Raw genomic sequence first — 24,397 nt, 5'->3', positions numbered from 1 at the left:
TTAGTACAGGACAGAGAGGCATGTTTCGGTCAGTTATGTATTCTAACCTCTCGCGAATTTCATTGACGACATTACTGACGACTGTTCTTTGACAGTCTATACCTTTTCAGAAATTATTCCTCAGATAAATTTTGAAAGTCGTTCCTTCTTATTATATGCCTATTTCTGTTAGGAACACGTTTAACAAATATAAATAAAGCAACTCTGCATCAAACGCATGATCCACGGCGGCCATTTTGCTTTCAAACTCGAGTTAACCAGGTGAAAGAAGGGGTTAACTTAACTCCGGTCTTAACCTAGAGTTAAAATTAACCCTCCCCGATGAAACAGAATGAGTAGCCAAATTCAGAGTGAAAACTGTATAACTCGGGGCTAAGGTTTAACCCACGTTGGTAAAACCGGCCCTGGAAGGGACAAATGAAGTGCTGATAAAACGCGGGCAGGCGCGGTTCTTTACAACACCAGTTAGTTAATTTCCTCTTTCTGCATTCATTAGAACTAAACTATTAAATAGATGTGAGAGGTGAGAACATTCAGCCTGAACCAACGTCGGTTAACGTGGACGTCATTCACAGTCGGTCGTCTGTCATTTCTATCCTACCTACACTTCACATACACTTCTGGAAGGATTTTAAGATTGGTAGGAGGGCTAGTATGTACTGTGCATCTAGCTCACCTCAATTGGGAGGTGCTTGAAATGGGCTTCGCCACCTCGGGACGAGGATCCGAATATACTACTGCCAGGCGCTGGCCTTCTGACTCCAACTTGGAAGGTTCGATCCTCGATCAGTCCGGTGGTTTTTGAAGGTGCTCAAATACGTCAGCCTCGTGTCGGTAGATTTATTGGCACGTAAACGAACTCCTGCGGGACTATTTTCCGGCACCTTGGCGTCTCCGAAAACCATAAAAGTTGTTAGTGGGGCTTAAAGCCATTATTATTATTATTATTATTATTATTATTATTATTATTATTATTATTATTATTATATACTGTTATGAAAATGCGGCAAACTTTGGGCTGGGAAGACTTAGGAGTGAGGAGACGAACTGATCAATAAGCGGTATGTTCCGAGCTGTTCGTAGAGAGATGGCGTAGAATGACATTAGTAGAAGAATATGCTGGAATGGAGTTTCTTGAAGTAAGAAAATTATGAATATGAAATTAAAGGTGGAAATCGAGAGGACACATTGGAGCAAATAATCGTTTATAGGAAGAGGAATCAGGGAATGGAATAATTTACCATGGGATATACAGTATTCCATGAATTTTCAACTTTAAAATCATTAAAGTAAAAGTTGGTAAACAACTGTTAGGCAGTCTGCCACCTGGGCGACAGAGCTACTCGTAAATGCAGATCTGTCCAAAGTTGGTAGCCTATTAAAGTGGTGGAAAACTTCAACTTCCATGTAAGGAGCTTCAAACGTCCAGCTTCTTGACTGAATGGTCAGTGTAGTTGCCTGCGCTTCAGAAGGCACTGGCTTCGAATCTCAAACGGGTCCTGGATTTTAGTTGCGTCTGGTTAATTCATGTGGCTCGGGGACTGGATGTTTGTATTCGTTTTACCACACACCTCTTAGTTATTCAAACAGCACACAACCACCCACCACAAAAACATGTAAAAGCGAATATTTCCCTGCGTATAGGATTGGCGTCAGGAAGGGCTTCCGACCGTAAAAGTGAAGCCAAATCCAAATATAGCGCTGACCTCAAGTAATTAGAAAGAGGCCAGGAAATAAAGAAAAATGTTAGGAATTTGAAACATCTTGGCAACAGCCACGCGTAACCTGATTAGTATGTATGGTCTTAATAATCTCTGTTGCTTCGGTGTCTGCAGACTGTATTTGTAATGAATGGCACCTGTAATAAGAAAGAAGCAACCGTGGCTAACATACTAGGTACCATCCCAGCATTCACTGGAAAAAATACTTCTAGGATGAGCGAGAATGGGATTTTAGCCGACTTACCTTGGGTTTCAACAGACCCAAAAGACTCATTTCCACAAACTCAAGTAATGCAAATGATTCTGACAACTGGATTCTGTGTAAAAAGTTTCGGGTACCTAGCTCAGAATAATGTAATATGCTTAATGTCCTTTTCAATGTTATAGATCATCATCATCATCTGTTTACCCTCCAGGTTCGGCTTTTCCCTCGGACTCAGCGAGGGATCCCACCTCTACCGCCTCAAGGGCAGTGTCCTGGAGCTTCAGACTCTTGGTCGGGTGATACAACTGGGAAGTATGACCAGTACCTCGCCCAGGCGGCCTCACCTGCTATGGTGAACAGGGGCCTTGTAGAGGGATGGGAAGATTGGAAGGGATAGGCAAGGATGAGGGAAGGAAGCGGCCGTGGCCTTAAGTTAGGTACCATCCCGGCATTCGCCTGGAGGGAAGTGGGAAACCACGGAAAATAACTTCGAGGATGGCTGAGGTGGGAATCGAACCCACCTCTACTCAGTTGACCTCCCGAGGCTGAGTGGACCCCGTTCCAGCCCTCGTACCACTTTTCAAATTTCGTGGCAGAGCCGGGAATCGAACCCGGACCTCCGGGGTGAGAGCTAATCACGCTAACCACTACACCACAGAGGCGGACAATGTTATAGATGTACAGTAAAATAAATCGTACTGTAATCGAAATCGACTTTCATCCTATTAGGTCGTGTTACATTTGGTACGTGTTGAAGAGATGTTAAGACGACACTCCGGAGATAGAATTAGGTATTTCGGTCATTTGGGCGATTTTTAATTACAGAAATTGAAAGGATTGAGTTTCTTCTTCCTTGTCATAAAGTTATTCCGTTGATTTCAAACAATTTATCACTTTAATAATGCTTTGTTTGACAGTCTGCATACAGCAGAAATTGGTGCGGCATCTGCTGAACTGCTCCGTTTGGTAATGATGTCACTGTCATGTTTCCATTCAATTAATATGCCTGCTTTTTGCAATTACGCATCCATGGGATGGGCCAACCTCCTCCACCCCCACCCCCCCCCCCGCAACTCACCCGATATTTATACAGAATCCAACTGTACGATCCGCCGTATTTCTGAATGAATTTATTAGGACTAATATTTCAGTATTCGACTGTCATTATCATTCTATGCGTGTACTGGTATGCTTGATGGTATTACAATTACAAGTTTAGTTATTCTTGTAGCGAGCTCGATAGCTGCAGTCGCTTAAGTGCGGCCAGTATCCAGTAATCGGGAGATAGTGGGTTCGAGCCCCACTGTCGGCAGCCCTGAATATGGTTTTCCGTGGTTTCCCATTTTCACACCAGGCAAATGCCGGGGCTGTATCTTAATTAACGCCACGGCCGATTCCTTCCACTTCCTAGGCCTTTCCTATCCTATCGTCGCCGTAAGACCTATCGGTGCGACGTAAAACAAATAGCATTATTATATTAGTTATTCTTGTATTAATATATTTAATATTTTTGTGAGTTCTGTACGGGGAGCCAGTCTGTTTACTTTTGTGAGGTAAGCGCGCAAATAACCTCTTGTAGTTCTGCTATTTGCTTTACGTCGCACCGACACAGATATGTCTTATGGCGACGATGGGATAGGAAAGACCTAGGAATGAGAAGGAAACGGCCGTGGCCTTAATTAAGATACAGCCCCGATTACAGGAAACTGGCCGCGCTTAAGCGACTGCAGTTATCGAGCTCGGTACCTCGTGTAGTTGTATATCAAGATATTATTATTGAAAGATAGTGTGCTGTAATAATTGTTAGCTTATATCCAAGGGAATATGCGTAAACATAAATCAGCCTTAGCTAAGAGACGAATTGCGGAAGTTTTGATAGGAAAGAGATGGGCATCAGCAATTACTGAACAGGAGTCTTCATTGAAGAAACCAGGGACAAAAGGTCATGAAATGTAAGCAGATTGTTCTCATGACAGAACTACAATCCCCATAGCTTCGACTTAGGAAAAGTTTCATTGTGAAAAACAAAATGCAGATGAATCCTTTTCCGTCCTTTGGAGAAGGAGAAGAAGAAGAGACAAGCTTCCAGAGTTACCAGTATTCGCACAGAAGCTGATAAGAAAGAAAAGAAAAAACATACGGCTCTGGCGACTTTTATGTAATGAATCAGGAAGAAAACGTCATTTGAACTTTGCTTTAATTTTACCGCCAGTTGTAATTTTACATTTAAATCCATTTTTTCTCCCATAATATTCTGCCAAAATGCAACAAAATTTGTATGGTATATGTATCACAGCTATATTAGAAAACCTGCGTAAGGAATTTTTGAGCCCTGAAGATGGTTTTCCGTGGTTTCCCATTTTCACACCAGGCAAATGCTGGGACTGTACCTTAATTAAGGCCACGGCCGCTTCCTTCCAATTCCTAGGCCTTTCCTATTCCATCGTCGCCATAAGACCTACCTGTGTCGGTGCGACGTAAAGCCCTTAGCAAAAAAGGAATTTTTGATCGTAGAATTTTTTCTAGTAGTAGGGAATATTAAGTCCAAAATTTTAGAACATAAAAATTACAAAAATTTTAGTACGATATATCTCCTTATATAAATTACGTACAGAAAAATCGATACGTAGAAAGAAGAATTATCTACCTAATTACAAATTTTCATTAACATGTTAACTAAATTTCATGAAAAAAAATGAAATTAAAAATCTTTAAAAAATTTAGAAAATTATTTTGGAAAAACTATTAACTGTATATAAAAGAAATGTTTGTGATATCTCTGCTTTTATGTAGCTGACATTCCCACAAAGTTTCGTGAAAATCATGCTTCTTTCTTTCTTAATCTGTTTACTCTCCAGGGTTTGTTTTCCCCTCAGACTCAGCGAGGTATACCACCTCTACCGCCACAAGGGCAGTGTCCTGGAGGGTGATACTTTAGGTCGGGGATACAACTGGGGGAGGACCAGTACCTCGCCCTAGGCGGCCTCACCTGCTATGCTGAACAAGGGCCTTGTGGGGGATGGGAAGATTGGAATGGATAGACAAGGAAGAGGAAAGGAAGCTTCCGTGGCCTTAAGTACCATCCCGGCATTTGCCTCGAGGAGAAGTGGGAAACCACGGAAAACCACTTCGAGGATGGCTGGGGAGGGAATCGAACCCCCCTCTACTCCAGAAGCTGAGTGGACCCCGTTCCAGTCCTCGTAACACTTTTTCAAATTTCGTGGCTGAGCCGGGAATCGAACCCGGACCTCTGGCGGTGGCAGCTAATCACACTAATCAACCACAGAGGCGGACGAAAATCCATGCACTACTTAAAATTATCTGTTTATCTAAGGAGTGTCGCCTCAAGTACAGAACAAAAATGGCCAACCGGACACCAGTGGGATCCGAACCCACAACCTCCAAATTTGGCGTCGGTTGCTCTACTAACTGAGCCATGGTGGCCCAGGTCATCTTGGTTCTGATGGAAAGGATCTAAGATATAGGTCTGGCACTATTGCCATCACACTGTAGAGTGCGTGCAAGTCGCCCGTTGAGGGCCAAGTCAATGAATATTGAATTTTCACGAATGCATTAGTCCGCCTCTGTGGTGTAGTGGTTAGCGTGATTAGCTGCCACCCCCGGAGGTCCGGGTTCGATTCCAGGCTCTCCACGAAATTTGAAAAGTGGCACGAGGGCTGGAACGGGGTCCATTCAGCCTCGGGAGGTCAACTGAGTAGAGGTGGGTTCGATTCCCACCTCAGCCATCCTGGAAGTGGTTTTCCGTGGTTTCCCACTTCTCCTCCAGGCGAATGCCGGGATGGTACCTAACTTAAGGCCACGGCCGCTTCCTTCCCTCTTCCTTGCCTGTCCCTTCCAATCTTCCCATCCCTCCACAAGGCCCCTGTTCAGCATAGCAGGTGAGGCCGCCTGGGCGAGGTACTGGCCATTCTCCCCAGTTGTATCCCCGACCCAAAGTCTGAAGCTCCAGGACACTGCCCTTGAGGCGATAGATGTGGTATCCCTCGCTCAGTCCGAGGGAAAAACCGACCCTGGAGGAAAAACAGATTAAGAAGAAGAAGAAGAAGAAGAAAAAGACAGCATTGTAATCGAGCAACCGAAGCGAAATCGGGAGGTTGCGAGTTCGAATCCCACTGGTGTCTGGTTGGCCATTTTTGTTCTGTACTTAACATCTCTTCAACATGTACTAAATGTATGTAAGACTACCTAATAGGTTGAAAGTCAATTTCGATTACAATGCGGTCGTGTTCCTTAACATTTCAGAAAATGTACTCACACGGGTTGCTAATGTTCAAGCACTCTTACACAACATCCGACATTACCGGGATTCAGTTCAGTAACCTTAAGACTGGAGGTTAGTGCCTAATCAACCACGCTGCGCAGTCGGTGCTATAAAACTTTCATTGTAACCTCCTTCGTATTATCACATTGAGCGAAATGGCTGCGTGATATGGATCGTGTAACTGTAAGCTTGCATTCGGGAAATAGTGGGATCGAATCTCACCGTCGGCAGCCCTTAAGATGGTTTTCCGCCGTTTCGCATTTTCATACCTGTCAAATTATAGGGCTGTTTCTTAATTAAGGCCCTTTCGCTTCCTTCTCAATCCCAGCTTTTGTATAATTTCAGTATCACTGAAAACTTGTATGTGTTTGTGCGATGTTAAAACAAAACAACAACAATAATAATAATAAAATATATAAATATATATAATGTATTATTATTATTATTATTATTATTATTATTATTATTCCACCTGATGACCATGATCGTTAGGGCACCAAGTCTATGGGGTTTGACACCGTGGTTAGCCGGTTCGAGTCGAAAAATGTCACCATAAGAATGTTGGCGACCAGGGTTGAAGAGGTGATGGTATACAATTTCTAATAACTAGATTGGGTGCCAAAAGTCTGGATTCAATTCCAAATTTCTCTGCAGTTTTCATATGGAGTGAGGGCATATTATGACGCTGTTAATGGTGATTCGTCCGTCGTGTACAAGCGTTAAGCCTTGAGCAGACCCTCCTGGTGCTATTCGACAGTTGTAGGCTACATGCCGGCCCCGGGTTTCACCATCTGCCTTCCTACCATCATATATCACGACATTCATTTCATCTCCATTAACTCATTTGATGATGTTGACATTGGGAAGAGCATCCGGTCGTAAGAACTCGCTACGAAGATACATCTCACATCATACCCGACCCGCAGAGAAACGATTAGTATATATATTATTTCCTATCCTATTTCTCACAAGTTATACTTGATTGTACAAAACACACTTAATAACGGTTTCTATAGCGAATTGAAGAATAATATTTCCAAAGTCCATTTCCTTCAGGATATGATATTCTGGATAAATCACACAAAGCCATGTTTATAAAATTCTGAAATGGCTTTTAATTTGGTCCTCGGAATAGTGAAAGAAATGCCCCACAGTATGTATTTGTAATAAAAAGCAAAGCAAAAAAAGCAACGTCATCTTCGTACAGGCCATAAAAGCCCTTGTAGAAGTGGAAGATCTAGGCTTTAACCATCCGTAATCACGGCACTTGGTGGGGTGGAGTGGTTAGCTCTACTTCCAGCCACCTTTGTCCCCAAGAATTAACCTGCTACTCATGTTTGGTGTAGGCTGAGTGAACCTCAGGGCCATGTGGAAATTTCGTTCCATTTTTCGACTTTCTGAGGGGTAATCGAACCCACATCCTTCCTGGTGAACGGAGCACGCTTTTCCCGCTTCGGCTAGGAAGCCCCTGTTTAGTTGTAATACTTAAAGTAAAATTCTCAAAAATGTTAAATTTTAATGAAAGAACATTTGATTGCCTTCATAAAGTTCACGCAGTTTTTACGTCCAAGTACTACCTATTAGTTATAAAACATTTTAAAATATACAGCGTAAATATATCAGTGACTGAACAAGATTCATGTTTATGTTAAACCTTTCTTTTAGTTAAGAAAATTATCTTTGAACACTACAGGAGATGAAAGACGCTGTTTCATTCTCTAGAGAACGTACATTTCAGAAAATATTCTGCAACTGTTCCAGAGATTTTCTTAAAATTTCATTCACATGTACATATTATTTTGTACAGTGTGTAAAATAATGAATTGTTTACGATGGGACTGGTTATTAACGACTTTTCAGAATTTTCTACCAATATTTAAAAAAAAAATCACAATATCTCCAGAAGTAAAGCAAATACGAGCAATTCTTTCACTCCTCTTAAAAGCAGATTTCTTCTGGAGTATGAACCACCAACGGATTAACAGTACATTTATTCTATGTGGATTTTAGAAACAGTAAAATATTAATTCTTGAAAAATATAGAAATGGTGGTGTTTCTGCCTGTAACCCCTGTGACCATCTTGGCTACAGATGAAGAATACTGCAGAATGTTCAAATTAATTTATAAAATATGAGGTCAAAAAATAGCTTGAATGTTTATTTATTGACCAAGTGGGTAAAACACTACTCAAACAATAAACGTCATGTGAGGGACAGAACAACGTTGTCCTCATATGCGACAACAATTATTCTAACTGAGCATACATCTTTTCACTAAAATGCGAATATCTGAACCTACTGGGATATCTTTATATGAAAATTTGTAGAGAGACGAAAGAAGATGTGATCGCAAAAAATAATGTTAGTGTTTAAAGCCCCTTATGCTGAACCCTAGGTTAGCCTTGTAAATCCACTCGGAAAATTATCCTCAGCATTGCGAAAGAGCACCTTGGGTCCTGTCAGATGTAGCGTAGCGTACCTGTGTCATGTGCTTGATCCAGAAGCCCACTGTTGTCGTAAGGAGCACTGCCGGCCACTGTTTGGCCATGCACAGAATGTTACATTCTCGTTGCGAATTTACCTGTGCGCACAATCACCGCGCATTGTGACCTCCAGCACAGACACAATCGCTTTCACATCGGTCCTCTTTGCAAAATCGGTCAAATATAGCCTCTAGCGAAGAAGTAGGTTTAGTGTAATGATCATTATCGCTCCTTGCGATTTTTCTGCATTGGGAGAAAGCACCAAGAGGAGAGCTCATTTCACTCGCGAGACAGGAACGGGGAGATTCATTTCCTGTGCTGTATTCTTCAGGATCTAGTTCAGGATCCAAAAGGGCTGCTGTATATAATTTAAATATTCGCTCTTAACGGGAATTTGCGTCCACCTCTGTAGCGTAACGGTGGCGCTATTAGCTGCCGTCCTCGTAGGCCCGGGCTCGATTCCGGATGATTTAAGAAATGACAGGAGAACAGGAGGACTGGGGGGGGGGGGGGTTGAAAAGGACTGCACCACCTTGAGACGAGGACACAAGTTTACTTTTGCGGGATTTTGCACGAAATGAAGTTCTTACCGCAGAACATGATAGCCGAGTGGCATAGTCTATTCGTTCTCTAAGGTTGGCATGGTTCGAATCCCGCCCACAGTAGGTGGGATTTTGAAGTGGAAAGTCAAATCCTTATGGTTTAGAGTTCACGTAAAACTGGAGGTCCTGTGGCGATGATCACGATATCAGCGGTGTCGTAAAACTACAAACTTGCTTAAGTTGATACCGAGCAAACCGGGTTCGCGGTACGCTTTGTAAAGCTGTACGTTCGCACTCAGAGGATAGTAGGTCCGAACCCCGTCGCTGGCAGCCTTGAAGATGGTTGTCCAGGCAAATGCTGGGACTGTACCTTACTTAAGACCATGACCTGTTAACTTTCCCCAGCCATTTCCCATCTGAAGTCGCTGAAAATCCCTAAGGGATGTTAGTGAAACGTTAGTGATAGTGTCCAGTGCCAAGGCCAAATGCTACTAGGCAACTATCACCTCTAAACACTAATCATAAGAAGAAATGGAAGAATTCCAACCCTTCGAAGAATGAGAGCATCGACAAAAGAAAGGCAAAGGACATGAAGGACGTGAAAATGGAACTCCTTTTTCTGTTCCTTTTGGTGTCGAATATGTCTCCGAAACTTGGGCCGGTGAGCGTTACAAAATCATGGAAGTTTTTAAATCGAAATAATTCCTAGACAACTCCTGCGACTAAGAGGTTTCAATATCTCATTGTAAAGAGGAAGAATCAATTTATCCAGCAACAAGAGTCTGACGTCGGTGTGAGGTCATCGGGTGATCCAACAGCGTATCTTGAGGTACCACAGTCGCCGTGCCGTTCAGTAAACAATTAGTGTAGCTTTAGTCTGTTGCGTGGTAGCGTGTCGTGCGAGGTGTCCACTGATTCCTCTCAGAGCGTTCCAAAATTAAAAATTAAATAGATAACATAAGAGGAAACTGAGATGCGAAAAAGTGCAGAAGAAGTCTTTCCTTCACAGAATTCTGCGACATGTGGACAATTAATGGCTTCAAGATTCGAGAGGATAGGGCTTGTCATAATTCCTAAAAATTGAAAATCTCCAAAATCAAACCAAACCTTACGGCTCAACAGCCCCGAAGGGCCATAGCCTATCAAGCGACCGCTGCTCAGCCTGAAGGCCTCCACATTACAAGTTGTTGTGTGGTCAGCACGACGAATCCTCTCGGCCGTTATTCTTGGCTTTCTAGACCGAGGCCGCTATCTCACCGTCAGATAGCTCCTCAATTGCAATCACGTAGGCTGAGTGGACATCGATTCAGTTGTCAGATCCAGATAAAAATCTCTGACTTGGCTGGGAATCAAACCCGGGGCCTCCGTGTAAGAGGCAGGCACCCTACACCCTGGGACTGGATCAAAATCTCCAAAGCCGAACGAAGAAAAGGGTTTTTGGAAGCGTTTTAAAGTAAAGGCAGCCGAGCAGAGTGAGTGGAGCCCCAGCTGAGCACACCTACTGTCCAAGTGGACTTTTTCGCATCTCAGTTTCCTCTTATGTTATCTATTTAATTTTTAATTTTGGAACACTCTGAGAGGAATCAGTGGACACCTCGCACGACACGCTACCACGCAACAGACTAAAGCTACACTAATTGTTTACTGAACGGCACGGCGACTGTGGTACCTCAAGATACGCTGTTGGATCACCCGATGACCTCAGCATCACGCAACATCGCCGTATCAACAATAAACCAGCTAACGCAAGTAAGATCTCTACTTACATTCAATTTCTTAGGAAACGGATATGCACCACTCATGAATGTGGATGGTGAGGAGGTTTCGATGTGCCCTTCGAACTTCCCACGACTCTGCATGGTACAAGTGGAGATTTAATTTTCGGCTTTAATACTGCGTCGATCTCTGTCCACATGTTTGTTACTAATCATATCACAGACCTATTGTTCACCGACTTTGTCTGGAAAGTGAGTAAATTTGTTTATAATTAAGAAATAAAATATCAGCAATAACTTTTCACACCATCGCTGACTAAATACCCTATTTCTGTAATGCTTGTCACAGATAAGTATTCCGCGTCAAAACTTGCTACCGTGGCCGCGACACTGCCCCGTTCGACCTTTTCTATTCTTTTTTACATCGTACTCGCTCAGACAGGCTTTTAGCGATGATGGGAGAGTAAAGGTCTAAGACTGGGAAGGAAGTGGCCGTGGCCTTAATATTAAGATACAACCCCATCACTGCTTGGTGTGAAAATGTATAACCACGGAAAATAGTATTCAGGGCCACATTCTTTCATATGCAAGCTTACAGCTACGCGATCCGTACTACATAGCCAATTCGCTTGGCTGGTACAAGTAATTGGAAGCAATGCTCAGCTAGGAGGTCGTGTTTACCAGCCCATGGTTCGAAGTTGAGAGCTTCTTAGATCTCCCTTTTACTCACACCATAAGGCAGCAGACCATGTTGTGGATATATTCTACGCCCCCTGTGGAGAATTATCTAATTGACAGTAGCCTACCTGTTCGCTACACAGCTAAGGAGTTTGAGCCTCCATGGACGTTAACATACTCTTTGCTATCTGCTTAATATGGACTCCATGAAAGTAATAGTATAGTAGTCATGGTGATGTTTTGATGATGTAGCAGAGGATGATTATTTTGTAAGAATAAATCAGCACCCTATGACATTTCAGTGTTCTTATGAAGTAAAACATTACAAAATGGTGCCGAAACCCGTTTGTGAAACGATCAGCGGCAAGAAAGACGCGGACGGACAACAGTAAGCAGCATCACGCAACATCGCCGTATCAACAATAAACCAGCTAACGCAAGTAAGATCTCTACTTACATTCAATTTCTTAGGAAACGGATATGCATTTGAAGGAATATATGTAATTATGTACATTACGAACAGACTCACTTGAAGTGTTACGAAACATCAGTGTACGTTTCAAAGTGCGTCGCAAAAACAGTGAATATTACAAGTGTATAAAGCCTTTGTTGACAGGATCAGTACTATACGAAACCAACGCTTAAGATTTAACCGTCGTAAAAACATAATACGGAAACCCGGACTGTTTACGAATGCAGTGTAACTTCAGGTTGCAGTGAAATACCAATTACATTACAGATATAGGTTAAAGACAGGAATACGGTTATGTCCATGTACGTAGTGTGTGTTATTTTCGTTAACGGTATTCGTGCATAATTCAGTTCAGTGAAACATGGAAAATACGAATATTAACGCACCTACTGCTCAGTTTACAGTTTCAAATGCATACATTTTACAGACTGAAAGACGCATTCGAACAGCAACCAGATCGTCGGAAACTAGACTTATTCAAAGACTACGAACAGCGATCGAAGATGGATATGATGACATCGAAATGGAAATATTAGCGCAAAGATTACACGAACTACTACTAGATTTGAGCGAAATTCAGAAACGGATACAGGCGTTGCAGGAAGACGATGCGAACGAACGGGATGCAGAAGAGTGTGAAAACCGTCAAATAGAAGACCGAAAACTAATTGCAATAGCAAACAAGAAGATCACAGAAATTAGGTTTCCCCAGCAGCAATCAAACGCAAAGAATGAAACAACTATTCTTCAGTCTGCAATCGTGAGACCACGCTTACCTAAGCTTGAAATTAAACCTTTCATGGGCACCTTTTCAGACTGGCCAAGATTTTATCAGCAATTCATAATAATTCGGCAATTACGCCAGTTGACAAACATATGTATCTATGGAACTTGGTAGAAGGAGAAGCCAGACATCTCATCAGTGGGCTGAAAATGTCAGAGGAAAATTACAAAATCGCACTTCACAAGGTGAAGGAACGCTTCGACAACATTAAATTACAGCAACAGGAACATATCGATTTCTTCCGTACCTTGAGAAAATATTCAGATCCAACTACTACCGAGTTGAGAAGCATATATAACAGTTGCCAGATGAATACTGCAGCTCTTAAAGGACTTGGGTTTGATGCCTGCATGCTTGGTTCCTTTTTATCTGCAGATATTTTACGCGCCCTTCCAAATGAAACAAAATTCGCCTGGTACACTACGCAGGGCGATGATGGTAACTTGGATGCCCTGATGAATTTCCTGGACAAATGGGTACTCAGCAAAGAAAACTCAGAGAAGTTGAACAAGTTCAGTGACAGTTTAGGAGAAGAGTTCTCTACAACAATGAATCTACACATCAGCCAATACAAGGGGAAAAAAAAGAGTAAGCATACTGAACAGCAAAATAATCCACCTAAGCTAACGTACAGCGATGAAACAAACACAATCACATGCGCCTTTTGCGATAGAAGAGGCCACTGGAATAACGAATGCCATAAAATAGTCTCAGTAGCAGCCATTTCAGAAAAATTAAGGAAAGATGGACGATGCTTCATCTGTTTAGGCAAAAACCACAAAATGAAAGACTGTAGAAAGAAAGATCAGAAATGTCGAGTCTGTAATAACACAGGACATCATAAATCCATTTGCAAGTCACCCTTGAATAAAATAAAGACAGTAACCACAGGGGAGTCACTTACGAAAGAAACAACTGTTACAGCCGTCCGTACTACAGAGACAAGGAATACACAATTGCATGAGATGTTTTTGAACACAGCATTAGTGTGAATTTCTGATCGCAACGGCAATCAGCATATGACAAAAATACTACTTGATGCCGGAAGTGAACGCAGTTATCGTCAAAGATCTAACAGATGAACTAAACTTGGAAAAAATTGGAAAAATTTGCAGATGCGGATGAAATATCGAAGAACATCTTTATTGGAATATTAGTTGGCGCTGATTACCATGAACGTATCAACGTGTATGTTGACGATCTAACAGCAGGCGGAGACACAAATGAAGAATTGATAGACATTTATACAGAGATGAAAAATTATTTCAACGAGATCAGCATTACACTTTCCAAATTGTTATCAGTCTCAATAACAATGAACCAGATGTGGCGAGAAACGAAAGAAGTGGTCCGCCAAAATACATCTATTTTAGGCATTCCAACTGATATGGATACAGATGAATTCTACTTTTCGTTCGAGAATACCGTAAGTACAGCAGCACTCATGCCCTGTACTAAAAGAGTTGTCCTGAAGACTGCAGCAAGAATTTACGATCCATTGGGTCTCCTATCACCAGCAACAATTACAGGAAAGATTATTTTCCAAGAAACTTGTCTGAGAAACCTCGACTGGGATGAGCTTTTGTCACATGATTTAATTCAGAAGTGGAACCACTGGCTAGAAGGTTTAAAAAGCCTACATACAGTTAAAATTCTGCGATGGATAGGATCTTGGATCAAGCAAGACCAGACCAGAGAATTGCACATTTTCAGTGATGCCAGCGAACGAATATATGGCGCAGCAGTTTACATCAAGACGACCATAAACGAAGATGTCAGGATCGAATAAATCACAGCCAAAAATCGACTTGCACCAGTTCAGAAAATATCCTTACCACGACTAGAACTCATAGGAGCTATCATAGCAGTTCGTCTTTCGGAGTATGTCAAACTACACTTGGAATTACACAACGTCCAATTTTGGACCGATTCAACCATTGTATTACACTGGATAAGAGGAAACGCGTCAGAATGGAAGGTGTTCGTCTCCAACAGAATACATGAAATTCATCGAAGGTCACACCCAACACAGTGGCGTCATTGCCCCGGCAAGGAAAACCCTGCAGATCATATAACAAGAGGGCTAACAGCAAATCAACTGTGTGAAAGTAACTCATGGTGGCATGGACCAGACTGGCTTGTAAAACCAGAAGAGTATTGGCCGCAATCAGTTGAAATATCAAAAACAGAACTTGATAAAACAGGAACAGAACGAAAGAAAACAGTTTCCCATGCTACCGCAGTTAAACAGACAGAAGCGATTTTCGATATTACAAGATATAGTAGATTAACCAAAGTTCTCAGGATCACAGCATGGATTTGGAGATTTACACGAAATACACGCTATCATGAAAAAAACGTTAAGCCCACTCCAATTAGACGAAATCCAAACTGCAAAGCTGTTTTGGATTAAACATTCACAGAGAGAATCGTTCTCAGAAGAAACAGAAGCACTACAGAAAAGGTCAGAACTACCCAAGCAGTCCAAAATTAGAAAGTTTTCTCCATTCATCAAACGTGGCATCCTAAGAGTTGGTGGACGTTTACAATTTGGCAGTTTAGATGAAAACGAGCAACATCCAATTATTTTAAATGGTGACCACCATTTCACAAAACTGTTAGTAGAAGAAGAATATAAAACCCAATTTCATGCAGGGACTCGAATTTTGTTGAGTATTTTAAGGACAGACTTTTGGATACTTCGAGGACGACAGATCATCAAGAAAATCATTAGATAGTGCTTACCGTGCAAAACAACTGAAAACAAAGGCAGCTTCGGAAGTTGAACCCCCTCTTCCGGCAGAACGTGTAACTCCTAGCAGACCATTTGAGATCAATGGTGTGGACTTCGTAGGTCCGTTATATTCCAAGAATGGAGGCATATTATGGAAAATATACATTGCATTGTTCACATGCGCTGTCACACGCGCTGTACACTTGGAGCTTGTGACAGATATGAGTGCGGAGAAATTCATTCACGCCTTACAGAGATTTATTGGACGAAGAGGTTTATGACAAACAATTTGGTCCGATAACGCACGAACATTCAAGAAAGCTGAAAGAGAACTTAGCACATTATGGGAAAAAATGAAAACAGAAGAGATTGTTCATTTTTGAATGGTAAAAATATTTATTGGCAATATAGAGTCGAACGCGCTGCTTGGTGGGGAGGATTCTGGGAGAGAATGGTACAAACAGTGAAAAGCTATTTGAAGAAAGCCTTAGGAAGCAGGCGGTTCGATGATGTACACAGTTCTCGCCGGAATTGAAGCAACAATCAACAGTAGACTCTTGACGTATGTGGAAAACGGTCCTCAGCATTGTGCGCTGACACCAGCATATTTTCTTATTGGTGATAACTTAACAAGGCTACCAGACAGAAAGACCAGTGTTGAAGATAGTAACAAAACAAAAGAAGAAATGAATGAGATGTGGATGGAAAAACAGTCTGCACTGAACACATTTTGGAAGCAGTGGAGGAACGAGTATATATTGGATCTAAATTGTTTCCATGAAGTTCAGCAACGGAACTAGAATCGTCCACTTCTTCAACAAGGAGATCTGGCGCTGCTAAGCGACAATAAACTATCAAGGCAAATTTGGAAGCTAGCTAGAATCTCCAAACTCGTCATAGGACGAGATGGGAAGATCAGGTCCTGTGAGCTGACTGACAAAGAGGGAATAGTGTTTCGAAGACCCATTCAACTGGTACATCCATTGAAGCTTTCAACTAGTACATCCATTGGAGTTGAGCAACCGTGATACGGTTCAAGGTGGGGAGTGTGGAGAATTATCTAATTGACAGTACCTGTTCGCTACACAGCTAAGGAGTTTGAGCCTCCATGGACGTTAACATGCTCTTTGCTATCTGCTTAATATGGACTCCATGAAAGTAATAGTATAGTAGTCATGGTGATGTTTTGATGATGATGATGTAGCAGAGGATGATTATTTTGTAAGAATAAATCAGCAACCTATGATGTAAAACATTACACCCCCATCCATAGGAGTGAGTGAGTTGTTAAACAGATAGTAGAAAATAAGAAACTTCATTAACAAACACTTTCTGGCTCGGCGAGGAAAGCTGCGGGAAACTAATTCACTCTCCTCATTCACCTAACTCACCTATTCAGTTACGTCGAGACCATCTGTGCCATGTGATGACGAGTCTGTTTGGTATCCAATAAGCCTTCCGATCGAGGACTCAACATACAGCACCCACCCATTTTATTATGATCACTGCCCACTTTCTTTTTAAGTAATATTTTCGATACGGTGGAAACGTGTTTGTAGCCTTCTCCATTTACGTTTTCGTCATGGATAATTAGCTGTAGAAATTTGAGTCCCTTAAACTACTTCACAAAACTCTTCTCCCAATCATTTCTTGCGTTTCTGGGAGTCATATTTTAAATTTAATATCTTCCTCGGCTGGAGCGCCAAGATTTTACGTATTTATTCTTCTGCACTATTCAGTCTGCTTGGTGCTGCTACGCTTCGGCAACCGGCCTAACTTGTAGGCTTCTCTCTCCCCTTCTCGCTGGTCAATCAGCGCCCTGCAGCTCCATTAGCAAGCTCTCGGGTTGCTGTAAGCTGAGATCAGCCATTGCACTCTCTGATAGTCTACGATGAAGAGGAGACGCATCTTGAATTCACGCCGTGTCCTGGCCTTGGGTCTTGCGATGGATACCGGATAATCGTTATTGTTTTCGAAGGTATAGATTTAAACCCTCAGACTAGTTTTACTTCAACATTATCCTCGTTTAACATTCATGCAATTGGTGTGTCTTCTGGTAAACCTCGCGTCGGTAGATGTTATGTGGGTTTCGGCCCTTGGGTTTCGCCCCTTAAAAGGCCGTGGTCCAACAGCTCTGTACTCTGACCGGCCAACCGAGCAGAGGAAAGGTGGCCACGGCTCTACCGTGGCTCTACGCATCTGCATTCGGGAGACGGGGCTGGGGCACGGTGCCGGACTTCACGCCTGGCCCCACCCGTCGGCTGTCCTGAGAATGGTTTTCCGTGGTTTTCTATTCTCTTACACTAATGCGAATGCCGAGACAGTTCGAAGTGTAGGGTACGGCCGCCCACCCACTCACCTTCGCACATCTCCTTCACCGTAACAAATCTCCCACCTGAGAGACGGCGTCACCGTCTAAGAGGCCCACCTCCCCCTTCACGGGAGGAATAAAAACGTTGTTTTTTGTTTTTTTTTGCTATTTTTGCTTTACGTCGAACCGACACAGATAGGTCTTATGGCGACGATGGGATAGGAAAGGCTTAGAAACGGGAAGGAAGCGGCAGTGGCCTTAATTAAGGTACAGCCCCAGAATTTGCCTGGTTTGGAAATGGGAAACAACGGAAAACCATTCTCAGGGCTGCCGACAGTGGGATTCGAACCCCCTATCTCCCGGATGCAAGCTCACAGCTGCGCGCTCCTAACCGCACGGCCAACTCGCCCAGTATGAAAACGTTTAGTAGTAGTAGTAGTAGTAGTAGTAGTAGTAGTAGTAGTAAGCCTCGACTTGTAAGGAACAACATGGGTAAGTCATGTTTAAGCTTTTCTCCTACAAGATAGTGATCTACAAAACTCTTCTTATTTTGGAAGTTAACCTTCGGCATGGAATTTTTCTTCCAAGAAAACATTTCTCTGCAGAATGATTTTTGGTGTGTTGGAAAATGACGCCTCGTAATTTCGTCCGTTAACTTTATCTTTTTTCCGTATGCCTTGTAAAAGTAATCGGTTTTTTAAAACAATTTGTATTATCTACCTGTATTCCCTAATTGATCTTGAGTTGACTGTCGCATTAAGTGGTCTCCTGCGATATGTTTGTAAATTTTAAAAATTTATTATTATTTTTTGGTAAAATTTAAATTAAAAATCATGTAAAAAAGAGTTAATACAGAGGGAGTTTCTGCAAGGATTTTATTATTTGGTGTTTAGTTCGCTCTTAAAATATCTTCCTTCTGGATCTTTAGTATTTTTAATTAATCTTAATTTTCCTTTAGTGTTTCTGTTTTGACCTGTTTGCTTTTGTTTTCTTCCATGCAAACTTCTATTATTGTGTTTCTTTGAGATTGTCCCTTCCTATTTTCCTTTTTTGCGATTTAAGTTGCCTTGGTGATGTTGACTGATTTGAGGAGAATTGAATTGTTATGGACTTTCCGGTTGGGAGCATGTGATTCTCTTGAAAAATTTTGATCCTTAGCAGTGTAATTACTATCTTTTGTCCCCTTTCATCTCAATTAATGAACTTACTTCCCCTTTGCGCTGGTGTTGCAACCTCATTTGTTCCCTATCTTGAAAACGTGATTCAATTTTGCCTTGCGGGATCTCCCGGTGTGAAAGTAAACCTAATGATATATATCTGTTTGAGGAAAAGGAACGATATCCGCTAAAATTGAATGGATTAAAGAAAAAACCTATCCTGGAATTAACCTAATCTCAAGAGAAATACTAAAATTCTAACAACTTAATATTATACGTGTAAGAGAATGATTGCAAAGAGGTAATTTAAGCCTGTGGAAAAGGTAATGATTTTAATTGTGGTTATGTTATTTAAGTTATACCGACTGACCGTTTTCAATATTGTTTTTATTTGAGCTTTTATTCTAACTAGTTTGCCTTTATTATTTGCCTTTGTTATTTGCCTTTATTTTAAAAAGGGGATAATATCTTATTTCTGTTATTTTAATTAATTTGTCTCTCTGAATTAAATTCTTTATTTTTTCAGAGAAAACTTGTTTTTCTTTGTTTATTTCTTAGCAATTTGATACCCTGATAGGCTTGTACTTGGGTCCATGGATTATTTGTGTCATCCCTACTTTCACGAGGTTAGTCCTTATCTATTTTGGTGTTAATGTTATGTTTTGGAGGGTATTTGTTTCTTTACGCTTCCGGATTTATTTGCTCATAGGGGTATAGGCAGTGCAATTTTAAGTATCACATTTTCTGCTGAAGGGTTTTCTTGAATTTTGTACTCATTCTCCCTTGTAAAAGTAGAATGATAGAATGATTAATTTATCTTTTGAATTATTTAATCTGTTTACCCTCCAGGGTTGATTTCTACCCCAAGCTCCCATCTCTACCGCCTCAAGGGCAGTGTCCTGGAGCGTGAGACATTTGGTGGGGGACACAACTGGGAAGGAGTACCAGTACCTCGCACAGGCGGTCTCACCTGCTATGCTGAACAGGAGCCTTATGGGGAATGGGAAGACTGGAAGGGATAGGCAAGGGAGAGGGAAAGAATCCGCCGTGGCCTTGAGTTAGGTACCATTCCGGCATTAGCCTGGAGAAGTGGAAATCACGGAAAACTACTTCGAGGATGGCTGAGGTGGGAATCGAACCACCCTCTATTCAGTTGACCTTCTGAGGCTGAGTGATACCCGTTCCAGTCCTCGTACTATATTTCAAATTTCGTGACAGAGCCGGGAATAGAACCCGAACCCTCGGGATGGTAGTTAATCACACTAATTACTACATCCCACAGGAGGATTAGAATGATTAAGCTTATTATAAATGTGCTAATGAACTCGTAAATGTGTCGGTGGTTATTGGGGTTTCGTGCTAAAGAGGTTCTGTGTAAATCTGTGAATTTGTATTTGTCTTCTATTACATTTTCTCAGAAAAAATTATTTTAGGTCTTTTCAGTCGCATATATCTCTAGTCCCCCATATTATAGGTAAAATAAGAGATAGTTCGTAGAAGAATATGCCCTACATTGTGATACTCTCTAGCAACTAGAAAACAGTGAACTTTCAGGTGAAGTAATATTCTAGAATATGAAGATATCTGGGTTGCCATTAGCAAGTCAAAAGAAATTTTGACAAGTACTGTACGTGCTTTAAGGAAGTCATCGTGCTGTAAAGTGCCATCCACCTACGAAGAAACAGATATTTCTGAACGTTTATTAGGTGATAGATAATTCTGTAATATCATAGCCCGCTACTACTTATGTACAGATGAACAATTTAAAAAATTGCATCTCTGGAGAGAAAAAATACAAGAAAGTCCACTCCGTCCTGCAACACGGCCCACTGTTGTGTCAGTCGCTCTCATTCTTCGCTCTCCCTTCTCTGCCCCCTCGTAACCTGCACTTGTATACAGTTCTTTGAAATTAGAAGTACTATCTGCGCACTTTTTAGTGATAGATTTACACCATAGTGCTGAAGTGGTCGACTTCGGTTATCTTCGAGATTCGTATTGGCAACCTTTGAAACACAAACTAAGAATCGCTTATCATCGCTGTGCGACATCTGGCGTACACTTTAAGTACTCGTACTGTTGTTGTTTACACAGTAAAGCCAAACTATAGAATTCATGCTAGGAACACGCTTCGCAACGGGAAATGCTATATAGTATTATATATTGTGTGTGTGACACAGTTGTTTGCTTAAAATAATTAAGGTTTATAAAATTCATATCGATCGATCATATTATCAATTCAATTCAGATTTCATTTCCATTCAGTTGGCAGTATTAACGGAACCCTTCTTACTTCTCCAACGAGTACAAAAATCTATCACTAAAAAGTGCGCATACTATACATGGAATGCCCCCACGTGGGTCAGCTGTAGATTGCAAAATTAGTGCTTACCATAACAGCTAAGGTTCAAATCCCAGAGTGAACAATTTGGGTACTTTTTGTTCCCGAGTGAATACACCGTGATGACGTCAGGCAACGAACACATCAAGTTTGACGAAGCTAATTGCGATGCTAAATGCTGCACTCCATTCTGACATGGTACACTATTCACATGCGTCAAGAGAGCAAGCAGACCTACTGGCTCTCGTCCAACACGGCAATTTTAATATTAGTGAGGCAGCGATTCAGTGTGGCGTTTCTTCTAGGGCTGCTCAGTGATGGACACAGCAATACCGAGTGTTATGGAATATTGGACGTCTTCTGGGCCCCGGTTTAATGCGGGTTTCTACAATAGGTTAGTTGAAATTTCATAGGAGAACTCGTTCTAACTCTGCGTAGCTCATGCAAGCGACCAGTTTTCCAGGATGCGTCTACACGGTCCGTAAATTATTACGAGAAGTCAGACGCCATTGCAGAAAACTACTACTACTACTACTACTACTACTACTACTACTACTACTACTACTGCAATGTTTTTATTCTTCCCGTGAAGGGGAAGGCGGGCCTCTTAGACGGTGACGTCATCACTCAGGCCGGTGGATTTGTTACGGAGGAGGAGATACTCGGAGAAGGTGAGGGGGTTGGCGGCCGTGGCCTATACTAGGAACCGTTCCGGCATTCGCCTTAGTGCAGGAGAGTGGAAAACCACGGAAAACCATTGTCAGGACAGTCGACGGTGGGAAGGAGCCCCTCTCAATCTCTCGAATGCGGAGGCGTAAAGCCACGGCAGAGCCGTGACCACCCCTCCTCTGCTCGGTTGGTCTGTCGGTATGCAGAGCCGTCGTACCAGCCAGTAGCGTAGCCAGGATTTCAGTTTGGGGGGGCCCATTCATCCAGAATTTTATTTTGATAGGTGTCCAAACTTCCATAGTTTAGGTGGTGTAGAATACCGAAAAAGGAAATGGGTGTCCTTGGATCCAAGTAAGAGTGGTGAATTCGTGCGGATTCCGGAAGCTAATAGTAATTTTCTTCTTCCTCTTCTTCTTTTCCCACATCTGTGTGGTCGCGGGTGCGAACTGTGTCGCACATGTGGATTTGGCCCTGTTTTACGGCCGGATGTCTTTCCCGACGCCAACCCTATATAGAGGGATGTAATCAGTGTTGTGTGTTTCTTTGGTGGTTGGTAGTGTAGTATGTTGTCTGAATATGAATATGTTGGGACAAACACCTAGTACCCAGCCAGAAGAATTACTCAGACGCGATTAAAATCCCCGACCCAGCCGGGAATCGAACCCGGAACCGTCTTAACCGAAGGCCTAAACACTGATCATTGAGTCGGACTCCGTAAGCTAATATTAATGCACATTATATATAAAATGCTCAATAAAAGTACATTCGTTAAAACTCCTGGGGTGTCTGGACTTGCTTGTACGACCATCACCCCCCCCCCCCGGACCCCGGCTACATCTGTTACTCCCATCCCAACATAACTGCAGCATTTCATATATTCCGAGTACAAGTGAAATGAATGCAAGAATAAACAGTTTGAGTAAGGATGCAATATTCTGGTTTAGAATAAATACGGTAATGTTATTATAATAATGGTCATGTAATAAGCAATAAAGAAGTGTCATTTTATACAAATAATGCGACAAAGATATACACACACGCGTCGAATACAGGTTTCTCGCCCTTCTTGTCCATGGCTAGATGATGAAGGCAAGAGAATGAAGGCCCACCGTGACTCGTTATTTCGACATTATAAATAAACCCTAGATGAAAAAGACTTCGAATCTAACCGCATCTTAAGTACTCTACGGCCCCTAATTTTCTGTATTTTTATCAATGACATACCATCTGTGACAGGAAATAACACACATGACCTCTGTGCTGGCGATCTTCAAATATATCGACACTGCAAGACAAGATATTAACAGGGACCTCCGACGACTCAGTGTACTGTATATGCACAACGAAGCTCTCTTATACTAAACTGCAAAAAAACTCAGACAATTATAATTGGATCACGAAAATTACTGAGCTGCTCAAACAATGTCGCAATCCCGCCTATCCTACTAAATTATTTCCTACAGTAAAACGGTTTAAAATCCCGGCGTAATGATGAATGAAGCAGTTGATTGGTGTGATCACACGAAACAAATACGTAAACAGATTTTTGGAGTTCTTCACCCTCTTAAACGGCAGAGGGATGTATTTCCATTTGAGCTACAGGCCAAACGAATACAGACACTCATTCTCCCTATTCTTGATTACTGTTACGTTGTTTTAGTTGACATGACGAGGGAAGAAACATTTAAACTTCAACGAGCGCTGAATTCCTGCCTGAGATTTATTTACAATATCGGGTACGATGTTCATATCACCCCATACTAACAGGCTGTCTCATGGCTGATGTCTGATAAACGTCGGCAGCTACACACTTTAACGATGGTGATCAGAGTGGTAGCTGAAAGTCAGCCAATGTATATTTCTTCTAAATCCATCTTTTTATCATCATTTCACAACTTAAATACACGTTCTAGATTCATTCTTTCGATTTCACTGCACCGCACAAATAAAATTAATACATAATTTGTGGTGACTGTCGCCAGATTATGTAATTCCCTGCCAGTTCAGGTCAGAGAAACTAGCTTTTTTAAATCACGATTTAAGGTCACCTGCCGAGACTACCTTCTGAGGACAGCTGACTGAATGGTTGAAGTATGAATGTGTGCGTTCCTGAGGATTAGCCATTTTTAAGAGTTTTTAATATTAATTTAGTAAGTAATTTATTTAACATTTATTTTCAATTCTATTAATTTATGCAGTTTTAACTATTTTAAGTATCTCAGTATTTTATTTAAGATTCTGATTAGTATGTGGTTAAGTGTACGAGAGGGCCTGGAGCCCTAACTTCGCCTCTGTACTGAAGGCAC

The 24,397-nt window shown here is 41.8% G+C and overlaps 1 protein-coding gene across 1 annotated transcript in view; it reads right to left on the bottom strand.

The window, feature by feature from the left end:
• Positions 1-8,745, bottom strand: part of LOC136878850 (vesicular glutamate transporter 1) — a 246,398-nt gene extending 237,653 nt beyond the window's left edge. The window contains exon 1 of the mRNA XM_068225767.1: positions 8,688-8,745. The gene's annotated coding sequence lies outside the window, so the exon portion shown is untranslated. The remainder of the gene's footprint in view (positions 1-8,687) is intronic.
• Between the last annotated feature and the right edge of the window lie 15,652 nt (positions 8,746-24,397).

This window comes from Anabrus simplex, chromosome 1, assembly GCF_040414725.1.
Source record: "Anabrus simplex isolate iqAnaSimp1 chromosome 1, ASM4041472v1, whole genome shotgun sequence".
Classification (NCBI taxonomy): domain Eukaryota; kingdom Metazoa; phylum Arthropoda; class Insecta; order Orthoptera; family Tettigoniidae; genus Anabrus; species Anabrus simplex.
Note: the sequence above shows the minus strand (reverse complement) of the source record. Positions and strands in the feature narration are given on the sequence as shown.